The sequence below is a fragment of the Choristoneura fumiferana genome, chromosome 2 (assembly GCF_025370935.1).
Source record: "Choristoneura fumiferana chromosome 2, NRCan_CFum_1, whole genome shotgun sequence".
Taxonomy (NCBI): domain Eukaryota; kingdom Metazoa; phylum Arthropoda; class Insecta; order Lepidoptera; family Tortricidae; genus Choristoneura; species Choristoneura fumiferana.
Window position 1 is genome coordinate 8,254,121 of NC_133473.1, and position 12,835 is coordinate 8,266,955.

A 12,835-nucleotide genomic window follows, 5' to 3' on the forward strand; every position below is an offset into this window, starting at 1 on the left:
GATCTCTGAAATGAAAGATTTTTTTAGGCCGTCTATATTGTAATGCAAATAGGATAAAAAAAATACATAGTTCATATTCTTATGGCTATCGTTAGTAGTATTTAATAAATCAACACTTATACATATTATATATTCTTATCGTTAAAATTAAATATACACACATATCACATGGCGGGAGCAACGCCGTCATTGGATTCTTATTGTTTGTTTTGTGATAAATATTTTTTATTTCCTCGCAGTGATCGTGAAAAGCAGAATGTTTAGTCTCGGCCAAAAGTGCAATAGATGAACTCGTATTTTATCGAAGGCCTCCCCTTTGGGTCGGCCTTCAAACTAACTTGTTCATCTATTGCTTACTTTCGAGCCTCTACAACAATGTACTATTATTAATAGGTACCATCAGCTAAATAAGTGGTCTACCAATTTTTAAACAAGTTCCTATCAAATGAATATGTCGCTAAAGTCGAACTTTCAAGTTCACAGAAATGTCTATTGGCATTATTGTTTTATGAATTGCTAACGATTATCAGCTTTAGGGTGGTAAACCACATATTTGGCTGATGGTACCTAATAATTGAACGGAAATGACGACGACATCGGAAGACATGATTTTACAGTTGAATCATCTTATTCGTTGGGATTGTACCTAAGTATAATAGTTATTAGTAATTTATAGGTACATGTTTAATTTGTTGGTCTACGTGTCTGCCGCAGATAGACTGGACTGCTGCTGCAAAGGAAACAAACGGTGCATGAAACTTGTTTTGTAATATCTATCTTTAAACGAGCAATAATCCATCCATACTAATATTATAAATGTGAAAGTGTGTTTGTATGTTTGTGTGTTTGTCCGTCTTTCACGCCGTAACGGAACGACGGATCGACGTGATTTTTGGCATAGAGATAGTTTTTTGGGCCCTAGGGTGACATAGGTTACTTTTTATCCCGGAAAAATGTACAGTTCCCGAGGGAACAGCGCGCGATAACCGAATACCACGCGGGTGAAGGCAAAAGCTAGTTCTTCTAATATATATATATATATATATATCGGGGATCTCGAAAACGGCTCCAACGATTTCGATAAAATTTGTAGGTATTTTCGAGGATCAAAAACCGATCTAACTTGGCCTTATCCCTGAGAAAACGATTGTTACAGTTTTAGTACGAGCAAAGCTCGGTCGCCCACGTACTTATAATAACAAACACAACACGTTGCTTTATTTCTGTGCTCAACTATCTAAGGCTCAACTCAACACCATCTGTGTCTGTGTGTAAAGCTGATTCAAAGATATCTTGCGGGATGTGGTTTAAAACCTAGTTTAAACGTAGCAACTACTGCCATCTAGACATCGGAACTAAAATATCAAGTACCTACCTAGTTTTATTTCCTCTGCAGCCGTAATACTAGCGCAATCTGTCGGTGACTGGAAATGCTGGTATAAACTGTAGGGCTACTACGAAACTCGAAAATCGAAGTTCGTATCGTACCGTCCCGCTGACGCTAATATTATTTCATACGAGAGCGAGAGGGACGGTATAATACGAACTTCGACTTGCGCATTTCGTAGTAGCCCTACTGTACTGCCACAGATGCTGCGCATCGCAACTACACTAAAGGTGCGGCCACATGCAGTCGCTCGATGCTCGTTGCCAGGGTCAAATCTGGTCACGTGACGCAAGGGCGGATCCACCTTGTGGGCACGATGGACATACCCACAACCCTATTTAATAGACTTGTGACGATGCATTTTTACGGTCTGTCGAGATGTTTAGATGACCAATGTCTTGATGCTTGGAAAAAGGGAAATAATCAAATTCAAAAGTCGTTCATGCATGACTCATGTTCGACGATTTTATAAATGTGTGTTTGTGTGTCCGTTTTTCACGTCGAAACGGAGCGACGGATCGACGTGTTTTTGGGGCATAGAGATAGTTTATGGGCTAGAGAGTGACATACATAGGCTACTTTTTATCCCGGGAAAATGCACAGTTCCCGAGGGAACAGCGCGCGTTAACCGAATTTCACGCGGGCGAAGCCGCGGGCAAAAGCTAGTAATATAATAAACGTCTTAGATATTTTTTTAAGTAAGGGTATGCGCGGACGAGCAACTCCCGCGATTATTTTGTCTCTCCATCAAGTCTACGGGTAGTTGCGTCGCTACATGTGCGCACTGTCATACTAACCCATAGACTTGATGTGAAAGACAAAATAGTCGCGGAGACAAAAGTTGCTCGTGCGCGCATACCCTAATAAACAGTGGAATTTTAAAGGATTAACATCTCATAAGACGTAAAAGGTGCAAGCAAAAGTGTCCAGCGGGGCAAAAGTGTACTACGAAACGAAATTCGAAAATCGAAGTTTGTGTCGTTCCGTCCCTCTGACACTTATACTATTTAATACGAGAGTGAGAGGGACGGTACGGTTAGAACTACGATTTTCGAATTTGCTGAGGGCTTACTCAGCTTCCTTTATCTACTATACTCGTATCCACTTGCTACTGTATGTAGCGTCGCCTATTTAAAGCCGAGTTTAGACTTGCAAGAAATATCGTGCAGTTGCATTACATTGCGAGGCTGTAAAGCCAACGAGTTCATAGTGGTCAATCGATCGCCGCAATGTAATGCAACTTGCACGATTTTTCTTGTAAGTCTAAGCTTGGCTTAACACCTTTCGACGGAAACCTTTCGTACGTACACGGAATATACCGCCCCTTAAATACCGATATCGGGGGGCAAGTAAAATATGAAATATGTACCAGCAGGGCTACTCCGAAACTCGTAACTCGAAGTTCGTGTCGTGCGGTTCCTCTCGCTCTCGTATTAAATAGTATACGTGTCAGAGGGACCGCACGACACGAACTTCGAGTTTCGTGTTTCGTAGTAGCCCTGCTGTCTTTCAGATTATCCGATCCGATATCGTATCATATTTCATACATTTACTAATTGCCCGGATATCGTATCGGATAATCTGACAACGCTCCTAACACGCTAGTAGATTATATTTAGGTATCTCTACTTGTACTATTACTTAATCTGTGGTATCTCATCTAGATGCGAATTTGCGTGCTAGAACTATTTGTTTTTACAGTGTGCAACCCAAGCCCAACAACATTGTTATTTTTATTTCCACTATCAACACTGGCTGACACTGGCATAAATGTCTTCGTTCGTTCGCGGCCGCCTACATACAGAAGCTTAATTTGTATTTTGAAGTAAATCTGCTTTTTGTTAAATTCAGTTCGTAAGCTTTATTTTAATTCCAGTCTAGTGTTCACTGTGCAAAATGACGTGGGGTTTCGTCACTTGCGGTCCTAACGAAGCGTTGGTGGTGTCGGGTAAGTACCTACTTATTTATCTACGTACGCTACAGTTTTCTTTTTATTTACTTCCTTGCATTATATTAATTACATTTTATTTACTATTATTACTTCGTAGCGGTATCGGTATTCGCGTCACCTTTGCGACAGTTCTAATATGAGAGATGATAAAACCAACACTACTCAATACTTAGTTAATTTGATTTTCCATGTACCTTTAACAGAAAAACAAGTGCTGCACAGCGAATTTTTTGCGTATACACTTTAAACCATGTAGATATATAGAAAAAGGGATATTTTAAGTATAATAGTTAAGTTCTACCTCTGCGAAAAAATATTTTTTTAGAATAATTTTTTAATCATCATTTGTATTTAGATTTACTTATTTATTTATTAAAGATCAAAAATACAACAAGTTACATTACAGGTCTTGGTCCTTAAGAGTAACAGGTTGGCAAAACAAATATTTACACTTATAATTACAGACTATAAGGATAAACTATAATAATTTAAAGTAACAAAAAAGGAAACAATTTTAACAAATATAACAAAAAATAGCGCATAATCTTCCTTTCTATCACTGTCCATATGTATATTAGACACATGCACATGTAGAGCACGGCAGATGGGAGAGTAGCGATGCTGTTAAAGAGTCATTCACAATGTTTCCATGTTCCTTTTAACTTAAAATGTTTAATAGCATTTTCACAAAGTTTTAGAATTATATCTTCAAATATAAACCTACCTAACGTTTTTTCACTCCCCTTTATATCCCTTTAAGGGTAGAATTTTTAAAATGGTGAAACATGTATCCACTTATATTTTTTGACATATATTTTCCCCAAGGTTTATGATGGAGTATTCTAGAATTGAAAGGGTCAGTCAAAATATAGATTAATTTAGATTTTTTTGCTGCTTAAGTAGCTTAGTAGAAAAAAGCAACCTGAGATATGTGTGCATAGGAGAAATGTGTCTTGACTCCTGTCCAACGGTGGTTTAGGGGTTATAGTGCGCAGTACGGATTGCTGAGGACCTGAGTTTGATTCCCAGCGCTGGTCTCTTTTTCTGGTTTATCTGTGCATCCATGTCTCAGTTTGTATTTTCGATATAATTTAGAAGAGGATTTTTAAATTTACATAAGACAGGGAAATGAGAGTAGACACAGGGAAGTGATTACAAATGATTTTTTGGTCCAAAAATGGACTCCACAGTAAATATGATATTACTAAATAAAATAAAATATATAAAATCTACATAATGTTGTGCTATAATACCATTTTATCGTCCAATTAGAAACCAGTATAAACCTTCATTAAATAGTGTCACTTAACACAAATAATTAATATCTATGAATAAATAATAATATGAATTGTTTGAGTTAATTTAAAATTTCGGTTCTTTTATCTTTTCATTGTACTCATAGTGTCTACTCTTGTACTGATATTCTGTCAATCGTTCAAAGGTTAACTGGAAGAGATCCCTTTAAGAAATAAGTTTGCCTTTGTACATCTTATTATCCTGTGCACTGTTATTGTCATGTGTTTTTATGTACAATAAAGAGTTGCAATACAATACAATTACAATACAAATTAATAGGTATGCATAATTCTATGACCAGAGCCAATAAAATTCCCCAATTTGCAGAGCCAGCCATAATTATCAGTAGGAAAGGTTGGTTCAGTCAAATTAATTAATTTGGTAGGTACAACACTAAATTTCCAGAGACTAGACAGACCTTGGTGAGGAAAAAATGATCATGTCAATTTGACAAATGTAACGAATTTTCGTTTTTCAGTTAATTCTATAAAATAAACATATTTACACAATTATTGAATAATACAATGATTGTTTAAAAAAGTGGTGGGTTCATTGAGATGTGAATATGATCGGGATTGGCGTTCAAATGTAAGTAACTACAGAGTAATCGTGAAAAATTGCTTTGTTTACACGATTGTTTTATTCCATTGAATTCTATTTTAGTATAAGAGTGAAGTTCCTTAATGCGTCTTTGTATCAAGTGCTTCGTATTGTTTGACGTTTTGAACTGTTACTTTGTTATTCAATTTTGTTATTACTGTTTTTGTTGATTTTTTTACCATTATTAGTTTTGATATAGTGCCAAAGAAGACCGCGTGGTTTGTGAGATCCCGATAGACAAGCTAAAATACTTGCTACGCAGATGAAGCCGCAGGCAAAAACTAGTTTAAAATATAAACTATCACTAACAAAATCGATTACACACCCTTAGCATATTTAATCGAGAATCGCAATAAATCGATTCGAATTTACATTGTCACAACCCTTTAATTGCTTAATGACATGTGTCACCGTACCCATCCTATCCGAAAAGTATAACCAGTATGTTGTTGCTATTTTATATTGTTATATTTCTTTCATGAACTGCAAGGAAAATATTAGTAGGAAAATAATTTTATATGGACTGATAAAAAATAGTCAATTTTACAGGAATCTAAGCAAGCTTGCTTTTTTTCATTCATCAAGAAACATCATTTATTTTGGGTTCTGTATTACCTCAAATTGCAAAAACAACCCTTATAGGATCAATTTGTTGTTCATCTGTCTGTCTGTTAAGACCTGTCAAAAATGCAAGGTCAAGCTGAAATATATTAAATACTCAGGTCAGAGGACCTGGGTTCGATTCCCAGTGATGGTCTTATTTTTCTGTGCATCTATATTTCAGTTTATATTTTCAATTTCGGTTTTACGGGATGACCGTAAAAGTAAAAATTTGGAATTGAAATAAAAAATACAAAAAGATTCCAAAAACCAATCTTCATTTTTTCAAAATAAAACAAATACAAATAAAATACTTAAAAACTACAGTAAGTATACAATAAAAGAAAAAATTGCAAAATAATAATAATAATACACGGATCTATGGGGTCCCTTAGTTACAAAACTATCCCGTGGAAATATCGGGATAAAAAGTAGCGTATGTGTTATTCCAGACGTCCGGCTACCTACATACCAAATTTCATGGCTCTAAGCCAAGTGGTTGTTATTTCGAGATTTTATCCCTAGTTATCCCGTGGGAATATCGGGTCAAAAAGTCACTTAAGTGTTATTCCAGATGTCCAGTTACCTACGTACCAAATTTCATGACTCTAAGCCCAGCGGTTATTATTTCGAGATTTTATCCCTATCCCGCGGGAATATCGGGATAAAAAGTATCCTATGTTTTAGTCCAGGTTATAAACTAACTTTCCGCCAAATTTCATCCAAATCCGTCCAGCCGTTTAAGCGTGAAGAAGTAACAAACATACTCACTCACTCACTCACAAACTTTCACATTTATAATAAAATATTAGTAGGATTAGTAGGATTAGAAAGATTGCTAACCATAGATGTTATTGTTATTAACTGAATTCCTCCTGTTTTTTTTAATAAGTATTGTTGTATTTGGTACAAGAATATTTGTTTTATTAGACCAGTGTTTGCTATATGGATGGCTCTGAAGAGTTTCAATTTCAACGACTGCTTCGTATGTTTTACGAAAATGAACTAATAATATGCCAGTCAGTCAACTAAAAACCCCAATCATCATCAGAATGCATAGTGTATAATTATTTGTTTTGATTATTTTATCTGTAAGATAAGATCTAGATAACTCATAGAATTACGAATGTGTAGTTAATCCTTAGATATGTTTTTAATTAGGCTCTGCAAGATTATTCATTTGTCTGTAACACTGAAGTAGAAGAAGTATACAGTCAAGGGCAAAAATATCTATACGTATACAGCCATATCGTCAGATATATGTATACATCGATCTTATCCCAGTGAGTTTACCACCCAGACTGGCGTAAAAGTGTGTAGATATTTTTGACACCTTCGTGACATAGATATTTCTTGAACTTGACTGTACACTCCACCCCCAAAAAATGCTTAATTTTTACTGGTTACCTACTAGACTACTTTCCTTTGATATTATAATGATACGATTGATAGATAGTGTCTGAATTTTAATGTGTTGATTGGAACATGATAATATGTCTACACAAAAATCATTTGTTTTTACTTTTAAAACCATAAACATAAATAATCAAATAGCAGATGCCATTTGATTTAAAACACTTGAATCGCTTGAAGCATGATTCACCAGAATTTCATAATGATTTCTTAGGCAGACGTTGGAATGTGCGTACATTTATTTATAGCTATAATACAGATACTGATTCCGTGAATGTTTCAACCAGTGTCAGATCCTAGCTTAATATTGTATGAATTGAAATACTGGCTGTTTTATAATTATAATGTAAATAGCTTCTATCGCTAGTCCAGCGGCTGCCTTGCCTTGTAACGCGCGGGCGCTCGCGATCGCATTCACGATATTTTTCTACCCTCATTGTATAGATAGAAGGAAGTGCTGCAACTGTGATTCAGTGTGTTAGACAATAAGGTTTTACTTGACACTAAAATGAATTAATTTGAATTATACATTAGTTGATATTAATTGGCTATTGACTAATAGGGGTTGAGACGCCTGTATAATCTTAATCGTCCATATACATTTTTTTCTCTATATCTAAAAAAATACATGGTTTATGATTCAGATTATTATTTGAATAAGATTATTAGGTCGACGAGACGAGCCAAAGTTAAAAACCGGCCAAGAGCGTGTTGGACACGCCCATGATAGGGTTCCGTAGCTGTTACGAAAAAATCCAGTAATATTTTTCTAAGGATTTCGTATCGTGTACGGAATCTTCTAAGTTAAGACATATTTATACCTCAAGCAATCTTAGCCGCTATATTTTTACTTGTAAATTTGATATATTTACTACCATTCTGATTTTTTTCAAATTTTTCCACCCAACAGTTTACATTTTCATGAAAATTTGCACTTTCAAGTTAAAATATTTCGCAAACAGATCACTGAATCGAAAAATCATCTTAGCAATCCCTCAGTGATTTTAAGACCTACCAATGATTCCCCACACTAAGGATTAGTCGAGAAAAAAAATCACCCCCACTTTACGTCTATGGAAGGTACTTACCCTAAAAAAATGTTATATTTTTTTTTTATTCTGTCACTTTCACGGCATGACTGATATGCAGACATCGGTTTTTTTTGCGGCATTTTGATCTGTCATAGTGAATTCTCACTTATCGACTTCCAATATTCAATATCGATATATCGGTACACAACATGTTCAAAAAAGATTAAAAGTAGAGGTCAACAGTAGAGTTTTATCTTTAAAGAACGATCCCTTCCCAATTAACTTTTGAGCAGTCGAAAATGTGAAATAGACAAATATGGATTATGCAATGAAAACAATGAATAGTTAACGTTGTTCGAGGAGACGTTACCTATTCAAACTGATCATGATTATAATATGCCAAACGAATTACTGCCAATAGTTTTTCAGCGAATTTACTTAAATGCCAACATAAGCAGATGCGTAAAACGTGACGTTAGCTCAACGGAGCTGAGAAACGTTACGTTACTCTGCGTATCAACTCATCTACGGCTTAATGAATCTACACGAATCATCACTCGGAGAAACGTGTTCTGCGAAACGAAAACTTGCTTAGCGTTAGTCGCCGAAACATTAGATATTCTTTCTAAGTACTTAAATTCAAAAATTTTCTTTGTCATTCATATTTTTTGTTACATTAAACGAATAATTAATAAAGTAAATTGTAATATCCTAATATCATAATCATAATCATTTATTTGCCATATTATGTACATAAGTATACATGCAAATTATATATAAATTGAAGTCGGTTAAAATTAGAATTTACAATACGATATACATATAGTTTGAAGTTATTGTTTACAGCAGCACTTGATCATTCAAAGTTTAAAAGAAATAATGACAAAAATACTGAATGTTATTGTAGACGTGAATAATGAAAGGCCGGATAAGTAAGAGTCACAAGCTTTATTTGCTGGCATTCACTCTACACACTTTCACAATATATCAAACACTTTTTTAACATGAGACGGAATAATTAAATGCCCAAACACAAGACATAAAAGAAATGAATAACGCAATGCGCGCGGAGCGAGCTCGGTCCCGTGGCGAGGCGACGCGCTAACTGACATTTTGGCGGCGCTAATTTGAAAATCGGCCGGGCGCGCGACGGCGGCGAGTGGATCGGCGGGAAGACGAAAGGTTTACGATATGCTCCCCTCTAGACTGGGAGGGCGCCCTCGCTCCTGTCTAGTACCTCAATAACCTTAGCTGGACGTCCACGGTTCCTTTTTGGAACGAGAGGTTTGGGATGAGGGCCGTCATTACCTTGGTAGCGGGTAAGATCCTGAGAATGATATCGCCCTAAAACTTTGTCAGGTTCGTCAGTGCTGACGATGGTGTATTGACGTGGGACTAATCTTCTCCGCAATCCGGTATGGGCCATCACGACGTGGGAAAAATTTGGCAGTTTGGTCTTTAGAGGCATTACTTAGCAGGTGGGACTTTACCAGTACTAAATCCCCTTCCTGGAACTCCTCGGCGGGACGGCGAGAAGCATCAGCATACTGCTTGGCTCTATCCTGCTGGATCTCCACCCGTTCACGAACACCGGACAGTGACTCCAGGAATTGTCTTAGATATGGAGTTATCTGTGGGATAAAGTTATCCTTATCCAAGATGGCGCGATGGTCATGGACGACTTCTGCGGGTGACCGCATTTCCCTACCAAAAGTCAGATACGCTGGTGACTTGCCTGTTGTGCGACATTGTAAACTGTTCAAGGCAAAACGGATCAGAGGTAACTTCTTTGGCCATGAAGTGTGGTCTCCTTCTACCAACTGTGCTAGCATAGCCTTCATATCACGGTTCTTGCGTTCCGCAGGATTTGCTTCTGGGTGATATAATGGGACAAAATTTTGCTTTACACCCAGGAGAGACATGCACTGGCGCATCACTGCAGACACAAATTGGACTCCATTGTCTGATACAATCCTACGAGGCAAGCCCATAACGCATAAAGTATTCTTCGATGAGTACCACTGCGCATGTTTCAGCTGTGGCTTCTTTCAAAGCAAAAACTTCTATCCAACGAGTAGCCGTGTCTCAATAAGGAAGATCCATCTTTCTCCTTGGTCTCCTGCTGGCAAAGGACCGAACAAATCCATAGCCAACACTTCAGTACGTTGGTTCATAAGTGGTGTTTGCAGAAGACCTGGTGGCTTTGGCATTCGTAGCTTTGTAGCGCTGGCATTGTATGCAGGCTTTGACATAATCCATGATTATTCTCCGCATACCTGTAAAATAGTATAGCTGAGCTACCTTTTGGTAGGTACGATCGATGCCAGGGTGTCCTGCCATTGGTGAGTCGTGACATTCTTGCAGAATTTCTGCCCTGAGACTAATGGAATGACGAGCTGGGGAGTCTCACTATCTGAATCCGGATTATATCGGAAGAGTACTCCTGGTCCATCAGGTAACCACGCTCTGTCCATCGTCGAGTTGCTACTTCATCAGTACCTTCAATTTCTTTGATAATCTTTTCCACCTCTGGTCAGCAAGCTGTTCTTGTCGTAGTTCTGAAGGATCTTTCTTAGGCAGGTCCACAATCACTGAACATATCCCGCAGTTTTCACGAAATTCCTCGGAACAGATTGGCCTGCTCAGGGTGTCAGCTACTACGTTAGCTTTCCGGGGGTATATTGAAATTTTATGTCAAATGATTGGAGTCTTAATGCCCACCTAACCAGTCGACCTGTAGGTGACTTTAGCGTCAACAGCCAACGGAGCGGTTGGTGGTCGCTGCCGACGATTACTGGGTGTCCATCCAAGTAGCATCTGAATCGCTCGACAGCCCATACTACGGCGAGTGCTCTCGCTCCGTAGTTGAGTAATTTCTCTCAGCTGAATTCAATAAACGGCTAGCGTATTCAATAGGCCGCTCTTCCGTACCCTCCCCCTGCAGAAGAACTGCCCCAAGAGCGTAGTTGCTCGCGTCGGTTCGTAGAACGAAGGGTCGGGAAAAGTCCGCTTGGACCCAAGATTGGCGTGGTGGTCAATAACTTCTTCAGCTCCTTAAACGCAGATGTCTGAGCTGGACCCCAAGTCCAAGTCTGGTTTTTTTCTGGTTAGACGGGTGAGGGGCTCTGACACCTGTGAGAACCCAGAATAAACTTCCTAAACCAAGAACAGGTTTGCAGAAAAGTGCGAAGATGCTTCAAGTTATTGGTTCTTTCATCTGTAACACTGCCTGTACTTTCTCTGGTCCGGTGAGACGCCCTTGTTGGGTAACGATGTGTCCCAGGTACTTTACACTCTCTCTGGCGAAGACACACTTATCTCGGTTAACGCAAAGGTTGTACTCTCGAAGGCGGCTGAATACAGCTTGCAGGTCCAACAGGTGTTGCTCGAATTCTTCGGATATGATAAGAAGATCATCAAGATATGCGAGAAGAGTTACGTTGGCCAGGATGAGCAAGAACGTAAGCGGTCTATCAAGCGCTGAAAAGTCGCTGGGGCGTTCTTCAAGCCAAAGGGCATACGCTTGAAACGGTATGTTCCGAAGGGACTAATAAATGCTGTTTTGTCTCGATCTTGCTCACGAACACTCACTTGCAATAACCTGATCTGAGATCCAAGGTGCTCATATAGCAGTTACGCTTCGTGGATTGCAGCAACTCATCAATAAGAGGCATTGGATAGTGGTCCGACTTGGTTATGGCGTTAAGACGTCTGTAGTCTACACAAAACCTCACGTCTCCATTCGGTTTCGGTATCAGAAGTGCCGGCGAGCACCAAGCGGACTCACACTCCTCGATGACATCTTCTTTGAGCATCTTATCAATTTCTTGACGCATAAGCTCTTTCCTAGCGGGAGTCATGCGGTATGGCGGGACGGACACTGGCTGATTGTCGCCTGTATCGATACAATGCTCTGCGAATGGTGTAGGTGCTCCCCCTGACGAAAAACATCTGTATTTTCTACTAAGACTTTCGCGAGAATTTCCCGATCGTGTGGATTTAGTAGCGAGCCTTCATCGCCCCTAAGGACATCAGCGGCGGCACAAGAAATCCACGCCCCTTCTGCTCACATCGCAAAAGGCGTTCTTGATCACCAGTACCATCGACGAAATGCCATGACCTACGTGAAAAGTCAATGGCGACTGAGCGGCTACTAAGAAATCGATCCGAGTAACGTCTCGTTTTCTCGTGCGTCCGGAAATACTAAAAAATGAGTGCTTATCACTTTACCTTCCAAACAAACGTCAAGAGTGGTAATGAGCACGTCTATCTCGCGCGGGTGGCCGTCAGCGAGCTTTATTAGCCGTCGCGCAGGTTCAAGAGGGTGACCCTTACGGAGGAGGAGCATATGCAAAGTGTGACCCGCGATACATTGTTTGCACCGGTATCAATTAGCGCTGTGCCCCGCGAACCCAAAATTTCAATGTCAATATTGGTCGTAATATATGATTTTGAAAATGACTCGAGCTCGGACCGGTAGCATGCGCGGTACAAACATTTTCGACACGACAAACATGAATCATTTTTGACGTAAACAATTTAACCGTGTGGATTCTA